Source organism: Aquarana catesbeiana, linkage group LG03 (assembly GCF_042186555.1).
Source record: "Aquarana catesbeiana isolate 2022-GZ linkage group LG03, ASM4218655v1, whole genome shotgun sequence".
Lineage (NCBI taxonomy): Eukaryota > Metazoa > Chordata > Amphibia > Anura > Ranidae > Aquarana > Aquarana catesbeiana.
In genome coordinates this window covers 15,981,543-15,994,319 of record NC_133326.1, presented here as the reverse complement: position 1 = coordinate 15,994,319, position 12,777 = coordinate 15,981,543, and the positions used below count along the sequence as shown (strand labels likewise).

Here is a 12,777-nt window from a genome sequence, read left to right as displayed (position 1 = left end):
TAAATGTAACCATATTGCTACACTTAGAGGCACCTCTCCTCTTTTATACTCAGCTGTGACATGACGCTACTTGTATATCAAGGCAAAATGTATTTAAAAAAAAAATGGTAATGCATGATGGATACGTATCTGCCTGTATTTCTCAGCATTGAGGACACCATTGATCCTGGCCAAATCTCCAAATTCATTTGTAGAAACGCAGCCCTAAACTTGCAAGGAACCTCCACCATGCTTCACAGTTGCCTGCAGACACTTATGATTGTACTATCACCAACAAACTGCCTCCTGCTACAGCCAAATATTTCACATTTTCAGTGCAGAGCACCTGCTGCCATTTTTTGTACCCAGTTCCTATGTCCAATGTCAACTGGTCCTTGGTTCGAGGCAGTTGTTCACCAAGGCTGGAGCATTTTGTGGGATTCTTGATTGGTTTGGTGGTTTCTTATGTCATTCCTTGTGTAAGAACGAGCCTGTCTTTGGTCATGTGTTGTTTCTCTGTGCTCCCTTCTTGGATGTGATGGGGTCTCCAAACTTTCTAAACAAAGGGCCAGTTTATTGTCCTTCAGACATTAGGGGGGCAGGACTGTGGCCATTGGTAGTAAAAACACCAGTCTCAATGTAAATAATGCCTTTAGGTTTGGTGTTCAGTAAAAGAAAAAAAAAATGACATGGCACCAGTGGTCAGGAGGAGGAGTAATAGTGCCCCATCATTGGGTTCAGTGGGAGGAATTATGTCCCCCTGCTGGTATCAGTGGAAGGAACATTGCCTCATATCAGTCAGAGGAATAGTGCCCACAAGGGCCGGTAAAGGCAAGCAAAGGCCACATCCGGCCCGCGGGCCACAGTTTGAAGACCACCGGTCTATACCAGCTAACCTCCAATAGATGATTACATCCTCTGTTCTTAAAGGATTGGGTTAAACCACATGGATCTCATTGACATGTGTGCCTGATGAAGATGTAGGATTATTCGAAACGTGTTAAGCTGACATGTGGTATGTGGCTTCTTAAAGAGGAACTGCAGTCTGCTCACATAATTTGTAATAAAAACATCTTTGCCATTCTGAAGCTTCCCTCCAACCACTTTGCATATTTTATATATACTGTGATTCTGTACTTGCCAAATATGCTGCAGAAATCTCCCTCCACTGAGTCTGGCTGAATCCATTTTAACTGTGGGCAGCTGAAGCTGCTACGTGTTCACTTCCTGGATTTATACAGACACGCAGATGCACACCTTCAGCTCTGCAGCTCTCATTGGCCCTCTTATGACTCATCCCCCTCCCTTCCTGGCAAACTCTCTCTCTCTCTCTCTCTCTCTCGAGAGAGAGAGAGAGAGAGAGAGAATAGCGCACGCAAGGCTGAATAGCAAAATACGCCCTGGTCATTGGGGGGGGGGGGGGGGGGGGGGAGTGGTTGATCTAGACAGGAAAAGCTGTGCATGATGTCATAAGCCTAGGCTAATGACCAGAAAAGAAATAGGAAGTGGGCTGTATAAGATATTTACTGGCAGAATTTAAAACAAAGGGCGGAAGATTAAATAGATGGAAAGATGAAAAAATGACTGAAGGTCCACTTTAATCTGTAATTATGTGAAAAAGAACCAAGAACTCTGCACCAAAATGTTTGATATGTTGCTACATGTGTTTTTAATATTTGTATAATAAACTCTATGATTTTAAAGTATTGTTTTTGTGGTGACATTATCTACATTATATGCAACATAAAGTGGTTCAACATCATTAACCTTTTTCACTGTAATGCATTCAACAGACGCAGACAGGGCAGGCTCCAGGAGCGAGCTTTCCATGGGGGGCACTTGCCGAAGAGGAGGAGCCAGGAGCGCCAGCAGGGGACCCAGGAAGAAGAGGATCGGGGCTGCTCTGTGCAAAACCACTGCACAGAGCAGGCAAGTATAGGCACGTTTGTTATTTTAATTTAAAAAAACAAAAATAAAGCTTTAACCCTTTTGTGCCTAAGGGTAAAAAAAAAATCTAAATGCCCAAGCCCAATTTTGACATGCGTTAGTAAAACAACGTACATGTCATCAACTACCTTTTGCATCCAGGTGGATTATACCACGTTTTTTTCAGGACAAATTGGGCTTTCATTTGGTGGCAAATGGTATTATCAAAGGGAAACTGGCCCAAAAAAAATAGTAAAAAAAGAAATCTTGTTTTATTAAATTTAACTGTATATTTCCTGCTACTACCATAACCTACCACCAAAGAACAACCCAAAATAAATTCTCCTGCTCCTGACGATTGCAGTGATGCCACATATGTGTGTGTTAGTTGTTGTTTGTACCCGTGGTACAGCCCAGAAATAATAGTGCACATTTTGCTTTTTTTTTTAATCCTACCACACACTGACACGTATTAAAAAAAAGAAAAAAAAAAAAAAAAGTTCTGTCCAAAAAATACTGACCCCGACCCAAACACTAACCCTGGCACGGACCTAGATCAAACCTTAATGTAGGTATTTTTTTAATTTAAATTATTATTATTTTTTTTTTCTACACACTTTTTTTTTTTTTTTTTTAATCTCTGCAAGGGCAGAGAGATACAATGTATCTCCCTCGTTCATTCACAGTGACAGAAAACACGGGGGTGGGCTTCAAAGTGACAGATCACTGTGATAGCCAATCATAGAATAACGTTCTGGGTCCCGATTGTTAGAAAGGGGCCCAGGGCTCTGGGTGAGACCCCGGTCTCTGGGCTGGGAGAGCGCCCCGTAGCACGCTCCGCTCCCAGCACAAAGGGAGATACGCGAGTATGCGGCCCCACTGAAAAAAGCCCGGTCCAATAGGGCCGCATATTTGCAGTCGGCGTGAAGGGGTTAATATCGCGTTAAGGTCCTTTGCTACAAAAAAAAATTACTGATCTGTGTACAGTATATAAAACTTTCAGTGCTGCCGGCTCCTGCCATCTCAGTGCTGCTTCCCTGAACTTCTAGTCTTCACAAGAAAGAATTAATAGTCACAAAAAAATGCTAGTCTGTGTACAATATTCAGGATGTGGTTAGAGGTGCACCGAAATTTAGGCCGCCGATACATATCGGCCGAAAATTGTGTTTTTTGCATTAAGCCGAAAGAAAAAAAGGTTCTGATAAGGACACCAAAAAGGGGGGGGGGGGGGGGGCGGTCCATTGCGGGGGTGTCTTCCTGGCATGCCCCAGTCAGAGTCCTCCCCTCCCTCCGCCTCTCCTTGTCACGCAGAGCGGAGATCTCCCGCTGTGTCACGGAGTTGAATTGTTCAGCAGCCGCTGTAACAAAGTCCCGCCTCCTGTGATAGGCGGCACACTGATCCAATATTGAATCAGTGCGACATCCATCAGAGGAGGCGGGACTTTGTTACTGAGGCCGCCTGGCCCAGAAAATTCAAATCCAGCTCCGTGACGCAGCTGGAGATCGCCGCGCTGTGTGATCTGGGCGCTGGTGAGGCTGCATCCGACGGGCGCTGGTGAGGCTGCATCCGACGGGCAATGGTGAGGCTGCATCCGACGGGCAATGGTGAGGCTGCATCCGACGGGCAATGGTGAGGCTGCATCCGACGGGCAATGGTGAGGCTGCATCCGACGGGCAATGGTGAGGCTGCATCCGACGGGCAATGGTGAGGCTGCATCCGACGGGCAATGGTGAGGCTGCATCCGACGGGCAATGGTGAGGCTGCATCCGACGGGCAATGGTGAGGCTGCATCCGACGGGCAATGGTGAGGCTGCATCCGACGGGCAATGGTGAGGCTGCATCCGACGGGCAATGGTGAGGCTGCATCCGACGGGCAATGGTGAGGCTGCATCCGACGGGCAATGGTGAGGCTGCATCCGACGGGCAATGGTGAGGCTGCATCCGACGGGCAATGGTGAGGCTGCATCCGACGGGCAATGGTGAGGCTGCATCCGACGGGCAATGGTGAGGCTGCATCCGACGGGCAATGGTGAGGCTGCATCCGACGGGCAATGGTGAGGCTGCATCCGACGGGCAATGGTGAGGCTGCATCCGACGGGCAATGGTGAGGCTGCATCCGACGGGCAATGGTGAGGCTGCATCCGACGGGCAATGGTGAGGCTGCATCCGACGGGCAATGGTGAGGCTGCATCCGACGGGCAATGGTGAGGCTGCATCCGACGGGCAATGGTGAGGCTGCATCCGACGGGCAATGGTGAGGCTGCATCCGACGGGCAATGGTGAGGCTGCATCCGACGGGCAATGGTGAGGCTGCATCCGACGGGCAATGGTGAGGCTGCATCCGACGGGCAATGGTGAGGCTGCATCCGACGGGCAATGGTGAGGCTGCATCCGACGGGCAATGGTGAGGCTGCATCCGACGGGCAATGGTGAGGCTGCATCCGACGGGCAATGGTGAGGCTGCATCCGACGGGCAATGGTGAGGCTGCATCCGACGGGCAATGGTGAGGCTGCATCCGACGGGCAATGGTGAGGCTGCATCCGACGGGCAATGGTGAGGCTGCATCCGACGGGCAATGGTGAGGCTGCATCCGACGGGCAATGGTGAGGCTGCATTGATCTCTTATATCATGTCTGCAGTCTCTGACCACCTTGGATTTATCCTCAGCCCTGTTTGTACCTGTTAGCCTTCCAATGCTTCTTACTGCTATAGCCAGGGAGCTATAGATGGGAGCAAGTGGCATCTTTTTTGTATTACACCAGCCCAATACTTACTTCACCATACATCCTTGCCCCAGTCAGCCTACAAAAGATCCCTCACCCTACACCTCATCAATGCAGCCAAAATATGTATTCCTTCACGCTGGAAACGAATCAAACGTATAGAAAGGATAGCGGAAAAGGAAGATTTAATCCAACAGGTTAGAGATACCCCAACGAAGTTTAGCAAAACTTTGGATTGTTGGACTCACTTCACGAAAACAGCAGAATTCCGCAACCTTTCAAAAATAGCCCTACAGCTTGACCTGGGGGCACTTACAAAGAATATGATGCCTAAGCGCAAATATTAACAAGTGTGGCATGCATTTGTATTCAGACCCCCCCCAAAAGTCACATAATAAATAGAATCCATCTGTGTGTAATTTAATCTCAGTATAAAATACAGCTGTTCTGCGAAGCCCTCAGAGGTTTATTAGCGAACAAACAGCATCATGAAGGCCAGAAGGCAAGGAACACACCACAAAGGTCAGGGAAAAAGTTGTGGAGATTAACCATTTGCCGACCAGCCACCGCAGTGGTACTGGAGCAGATTGGCTCGGCTGCGCAAATCGCCCACAAAGAAGAATGCCCAAAAAGGTCACAAATATGCAAAGCTGGTAGAGACATCCCCAAAAAAGACTTGCAGGTGTAATTGCAGCGAAAGGCGGTTCTACAAAGTATTGACTGCGGGGGGCGCTATACAAATGCCCCCCCCCCACTGTTCACATACTTGTAAAAAAAAAAAAAAGTTGAAAACCATTTATCATTTTCCTTCCACCTCACAATTATGTGCCACTTTGTGTTGGTCTATCACATAAAATCCCAATAAAATACATTTACGTTTTTGGTTGTAACATGACAAAATGTGGAAAATTTCAAGGGGTGTGAATACTTTTTCAAGGCACTGTACTTTGAATGAAAAAAACTGTTAACTGGGCAATCATTAGTCATTACCATTTCCCATAATACTAGCTTGGCTCCTAGAACTGACCTGTAACACCTTGCTTTAGAACTAGGGCCTTACAACCTGTGCACTGCAAGCCATGATGTCAGAGAAAGAGGTTTAATAATCAGTCTGTGAACTGAAATCCGGACATTTAATCTTCTTCAGCTCCACAAAGGTCATTCAGGACATCCAGCTAAAATTTCTGCCATATAAATTTGTGCTGCCGTAAAATGATATTGATTAAACTCCTCCCTGTAGATATTAATTGGAGCTCAATATCGTTACCAAGAAAGCCATTACAGTCAAGAAAAACAAAATGAAGTGCATGTATAGGGCAGATGTCTCCTATATTATTATTTCAGGAAAGGATGACTGAACTCGGGTAAGTCCTGCTGCATAGCGCGGTTTTAACTTCAAAACTCCAGGTTTTTTTTTTTTTCCCCGGCATTTTTCTAAGCTAGGCATTATATAATCTGTATTAATTCCTATTGAACAGACAGAAGGTGACCCAGTTTTCTCTGAATCCAACTCCATGAATTAATCTTCCTCTGACAGTAGTGTCTGGGAAATGTGCACCTCGCTGTACGCCATATAGAGCCATTTATTTCATATCCACCAGAAAATAAAACTGCATCCAAGCAGTCAGGTCTAGTTTACACTAGCACAGCCCTCTGAAGAGCAATGTGTGTTCAAATCGCTTTTCCGCTAGCATTTGGCAGATGGAGAGGAGGTGTTATATCACTCCTCAACCACGTACTTTACCCCTTTAAACTAGGGTTGCACCGATACTAGTATCCGTGCCGATACTGAGTATTTGCACAAGTGTCGGTACTCATTCAAATGCACCGATACTTTCAGACTCTGTTCTTTGAGCTGTCAGTGGGGTCTCCCCTGTTGACAGCTAAAGTGTTTAAAGAAGTCCGGTAATTGGAGCTGTGAAAAATAAAAAATAAAAAGTAGCCGGCAATATTTATTAACATTGCTCAGCCTGAAACACTAAAATAAAAAGAAACATTGTTTCTTTCTGTTTCTTCATCTGCAGATCAAAGGGATGAACAAATAATCCTCTGTTTAACCCATTATAAACCCTTTATTTACTCTAATCAGCCTTAATTAACTCCCTATTCTCCTCCAGTTTATTATTATTATGATTTTTTTTTTGTTCACGTTTATTATATAAACGATAAACAATTAAAACTTTTATTTGCTTTGTTAGTGAATATTTTTGCACATTTATATTAACATATATTTACACATTTCACATTGAAAAAGCGCAAAATTAAGAACAACAATTAATTTAATTTGTAAATAACTTTTCAATGCTTTGTACCACTGCTGACAGCTGAAGTGAAAACAAAACAGTGGCGGTAGGTATCCGTAATTGGTATCGGCGAATACTAAAAAAAAAAAAAAAAAAAAAAAAAAAAAAAAAAAAAAAAAGGGATCGGTACTTGTACTCGGAAGAAAAATGGTATCAGTGCATCCCTACTTTAAACCCCACACCAGAATGCCACAACCATGTCTGCATTCCCACACGGTTGCGGAGTGGTTGCAGGGCCTGGGGGGGGAGAGAAGGAGATGTCCCTGTGGTCTCAGCCACCTGGTATTCCAGGTCATATATACGAGGACCAAACATTTCCCGGCACACTTACCAGCTAGTTTACAAAAAAAAAAAAATCAAATTGACCAGGTCTAACGTTCACGTTGGAAACAAAGGGTTTTGATTGCACATATATGCAAATAAATGCATAAGCCGCAGTGCCCATGTCAAGGCTCCCCTGTGTCCTGCAGTTCTATAATTTCAGAGTCTCTCAAGTTGAAGCATATATGGCATTGGATAGATTAAAGTGATTGTAAAGTCTATTTTTTTTTTTTTTTTGCAATAAAAATAACAAACATGTTATACTTGCCTGCTCTGTGTAATAGTTTTGCACAGAGCAGCCCGGATCCTCCTCTTCTCTGGTCCCTCCTCTGTGCTCCTGGCTCCTCCCTCCTGTTCAGTGCCCCCCCACAGCAAGCAGCTTCCTATGGGGGCACCCTAGCTGAGTCACAGCTCCCTGTGTCTATTCAGACAACGAAGCCCCAACCCGGCTCTGCCCCCTCTCTCCCCTGATCAGCTAGCTGACTTTGACACAAGCGGGAGCCAATGGTGAGACCCCGATACCCTCAGAGCTCTTGGCCAGACCCCAATCTCTGTGCTGGGAGCGCGCTGTGAAGTGCACTCCCAGCACAAAGGGAGATACGCAAATATGCGGCCCCACGGGGGGGAAAAAAAAAAAGCGCAGTCTAGTGGGGCTGGATATTTGTGTGAGATCAGTGTCAAGGGGTTAAAAAGGCACAGTGACGCACGTGAGACCCAGCAAGAACACAATGGCAGCGAAAGGTATCCAGTGTGCCTCCACATCAAATTCAACAAATTGTACAAAAAAAAGTGGTAACCACCCCAACCTATATATAACCTTTGCAGTAAGGTGTACATGGAGGGGCAATGCACATCACAAAAAAAAAATTAAAATTCCCAGCACACTTACCAGCTAGTTTGCCTCTTTTTTGCAGACTAGCTGGTAAGTGTGCTAGGAAATGTCTTGCAGACTAGCTGGTAAATTTCTGTTTGTGAGGCTTATTGCCCTTCCATGTGCACCTTCCTGCCAAGGTTATATATATAGGTTGGGGTAGTTGCCACTTTTTGTACATATATGCCAGGCGGCTGCAGGGACTGTAGGGACTTACCATGGGCAGTTGTCATCGGAGGCCAACTGCCTAAACCCAAAAGAGGCAGTTGGCTACTGATGACCGAGAAGGACCAAGTTGGGAGCATGGGACACGGTCTGCTGCCCCTGATCAGCGGATCGCTCTAGGACAATGGGGCTGGGCAGGCAAGCATGAGAATCCAGGACAACACTACATAACCAGTACAAAAAAAAAAAAAAATTAAAAAATTAAAAAAAGGAGCGACTGAAATTCCTCTTTAAGAAGCTCAATTGTTTTATGTAAGAAGATGGTAAAGCCAAGGTGTCTGTTACAAGTATATCAGGTCTTATTCATAATAAATAAGTAAAAAAAATTGCAACAATTTCTTGCCATGCAATGATTTCATTTGAAACAAGGACCGGTTCTCCAGTTCTCCGGTTCTCAAAAGTGCAGCTAAACAAAAGCATTGCAAGTCTTTAAAAAAAAAAATGATATATTATTAGGTTTCTCTGTTGAGCAAATGCTGCCTTTAGCATTAAAATACAGAGATATACAATTTTCTATAAAGACAAAATGCATCTCAGACTTTGGTCAGCACTATAAAATGCCAGCTGTTAAAAGCAAGGCCGATACCAAGAAATAAAAACAAGCTAATGGAATGCAAGATGAGATCAGCGGTTTGCACTGCATCCGACAATAAATGCTACTAAAAATTTTGAGAACAGTTCACACTTTGCCTGCCCTGTCACAATGAGTTTTAGAAATGTATTCTATATTTAATATGAGAAGCCATTTGAAAGCATTGTACAGAGCTTTGCTGAAACAACAGCTCATGAAAATGTCCATTCTTAAAGTGTTAATAAACCACAACAGTAAAATCAGTCTGTATATGCAGTAAAGCATGCTTGTTATACTCACTGTGGAACCTAAGGGGTTCATTCTCGGCATTGTGTAAAAAAAAGGCTGTTTGATCCTGTATGCACAGATCCTCCCCTTCTTCCACTGTCCCCTGATAATTCCCTGATAACACAGAGCCTATGGAGTCAGGCTGCACATGCTCAGTTTGGTGCTTGAGAGGTTTTTTTTTTTTTCTTGGGAGGGTGCATGTGATCAGCACAGGGCTAATCAGCACTGTCCAGACAGAGGGTGAGGGGTCTTGCAGTCTCATAAGGCAGTCAGAAAACTCCTTCTACAATCTTTAACCAGTGCTTGGCTGGACACTGATAGAAATCACAAGACTGCTCTAAATGCTGATGAGAAAAGGTATTTAGCAGTTTATATTTACTAAAATAATTGCATTTACATGTTGTATGTCCTGTGGGAGACCAGATCTAGTAACTGCAGGCTCCTGGGTTTAGTAACGCTTTAAATACTCTCTTAGACCTGGTTTACACCTATGCAGGTTGCAGTTTTCTTACTTCAGGTGCATTTTGCATTTTTTCAATACACGTTTTTTTATCCATTGAAGTCTATGGAACCAAAAACAAGTCCCTGGCCCTTTCCAAAAAATGCACAGATGTGAACCTGACCCATAGGAAACCATGATAAAATGGTCTGTAGTGTGTTTCTGCAAAACTGAAAACGCATTAAAAAAATGCATAGGTGTGAACCAGGCCTAAAATGTAAAGATGATTTCTGTGCTTTCTATATTTTTCTTCCAAGTGCTTTCAAGTTGCAATGTTTTATAAGATAAAATAATGACTCTTCTAAATAAAATGTGGACGTTTCCCAGTTTACTGTTAACACTAATTTTAGAAAAAATTTGTTGTGGTCTTGTGATCAAATGGGATATTGTGCACTGGGAATTAAATGGGATAAACACCCTTGCATCTTTCATCCAGTGCTGCACTGACGTTTCTGGATTCTGAGTCATGGGGAAAGCAAAAGGATCTGCGGGAAAAGGTAGTTGAACTGTATAAAACAGGAAAGGGATATAAAAAGATATCCAAGGAATTGAGGATGTCAATCGGCAGTGTTCAAACTCTAATCAAGAAGTGGAAAATGAGGGGTTCTGTTGAAACCAAACCACGGTCAGGTAGACCAACTAAAATTTCAGCCACAACTGACAGGAAAATTGTTCGGGATGCAAAGAAAACCCTACAAATAACTTCAGGGGAAATACAGGACTCTCTGAAAACGTGGTGTGGCTGTTTCAAGATGCACAATAAGGAGGCACTTGAAGAATGATGGACTGCATGGTCGAGTCGCAAGAAAGCCATTACTACACAAATGCCACAAAGTACCCCGCTTACAATACGCCGAACAGCACAGAGACAAGCTTCAAACCTTCTGGCACAAAGTCATTTGGAGTGATGAGACCAAAATTTAGCTTTTTTGCCACAACCATAAACACTTAGTTTGGAGAGGAGTCAACAAGGCTTATGATGAAAGGTACACCATTCCTACTGTGAAACACGGAGGTGGATCACTGATGTTTTAGGGATGTTTGAGCTACAAAGGCACAGGAGGAAATTTGGTAAAAATCGATGGCAAGATGAATGCAGTATGTTATCAAAAAATACTGGAGGAACATTTGCATCATCAACCAGGAAGCTGCGCATGGGATGTACTTGGACATTCCAACATGACAATGATCCAAAACACAAGGCCAAGTCGACCTGTCATTGGCTACAGCAGAAAAAAGTGAAGGTTCTGGAGTGGCCATCTCAGTCTCCTGACCTCAATATCATTGAGCCACTCTGGGGAGATCTCAAATGTGCCGTTCATGCAAGACAGCCCAAGAATTTACAGGAACTGGAGGCTTTTTGCCAAGAGGAATGGACAGGTTTACCATCTGAGAAGATAAAGAGCCTCGTCCACAAATACCACAGAAGACTTCAAGCTGTCATTGATGGTAAAGGGGGCAATACACGGTATTAAGAACTGGGGTATGTAAACTTCTTTGATCAGGGTCATTTGGGTAGTTTCTGTTTTCATGATTTAAAAAAAGAGTAAACACAGTTGATTGATAATAAATGGCTTCATCCAAACACTAACCATGAGTGAAAGAAAAGTTTGTATTATCATTAATATTCTCTGAAAAATGGCCAAGGAATCAAATTCTGCCAGTGTATGTAAACTTATGAGCACAAATGTACAGAGAGAGATTTTATAATAAATATATATATATATATATATATATATATATATATATATATATATATATATATATATATATATATATATATATATGATATAAAAATGGGCCCAGACGCACATCGAAGACTTTAATACATATAATCCAAAGGAGAGCGGCACTCATGGGCCTTGAAAGGCGAACACACAGTGAAGGTTCTATTTCGACGAGGCACAAGCTCGTCTTTCTTAAGACCCATAATATATTTATATACACAGTATTTTTATATATCAGCAAAAAGGATGGTAATTACATTACTGCTCTGTTCAGTGACATCTTTATTCCTCTGCCGCGCCCCCCCCTCCCCCCCCACTCCTTGTACAGCCCTCCTGACCGGGCCTGTCCCAACCCCCTCTGCATGTGTACATCTCAGCCCAGCTGCCTTTACAGCCTAAGGTGATAGTAAAGGATTACATTTATTTGTTGTAAATAACAAACATGTTACACTTACCTGCTATGGGTAATGTTTCTGTACAGAGTAGCCCCAATCATTCTCTTCCTGGGTCCCTCGCCAGCGCTCCTGGCTCCTCTTCCCCACCAAGAGGCCACGATAGCAAGTCGTCCTGTGTTGTGTGTGTCCATAGACACACAGAACGCGGCTCAGCCCAGCCACCCCTCCCTCCTCACTGGCTGTGATTGACAGCAGCGAGAGCCAATGGCAGCCCTGACCACCACACCAATGAATAACTGAAATATATTACATTTTCGATTTTGTCTTTAGTAACACCAACTCAAGCTCAAGATAGAAATCAAAGTGGTTCTAAAAGGCTGAAATTTTTTTTCTTAATGCATTCTCTGCATTAAAAAGGTAAAAAAAAAAAAAAATCCTTCTGTATGCAACTTTCCCCCAGCCCCCTTATACTTGCCTGATCTCCATCTAGCCCAGGGGTCTTCAAACTGCGGCCCTCCAGGTGTTCAGGAACTACAATTCCCATCATGCCCAGTCATGTCTGTGAATGTCAGAGTTTTACAATGCTTCATGGGATGTGTAGTTCTGCAACAGCTGGAGGGCCGTAGTTTGAGGATCCCTGATCTAGCCGCTGTGCACAAGAGCATGGCTTTGCTCTCTTGCCATTGGCTCAGAATCAATCACAGCCAGTGAGCAGGGAGAAGGGGGCGGGGCCAAGCCATGCTGTGTGTGTGTCAACGGGCACACAGAGTGCGGTTCGGGGAGCGATCCTGCACGAGTGCCCCCATAGCAGGGGGGAGGAGCCAGAAGTGCCAGCAGGAGACCCCAGAAGAGGAGAATTGGGGCTACTCTGTTGCAAAACAGATTTACAGAGCAGGTAAGTGTAACATGTTTGTTATTTTAAAAAGAATAAAAACTTGATCCTTTGA

General features: G+C 44.1%; 1 protein-coding gene across 1 annotated transcript in view; it reads right to left on the bottom strand.

The window, feature by feature from the left end:
* The window catches only part of LOC141131235 (C-myc promoter-binding protein-like), a gene marked incomplete in the record, with an annotated part of 198,952 nt that overhangs the window by 69,818 nt on the left and 116,357 nt on the right, over positions 1-12,777 (bottom strand).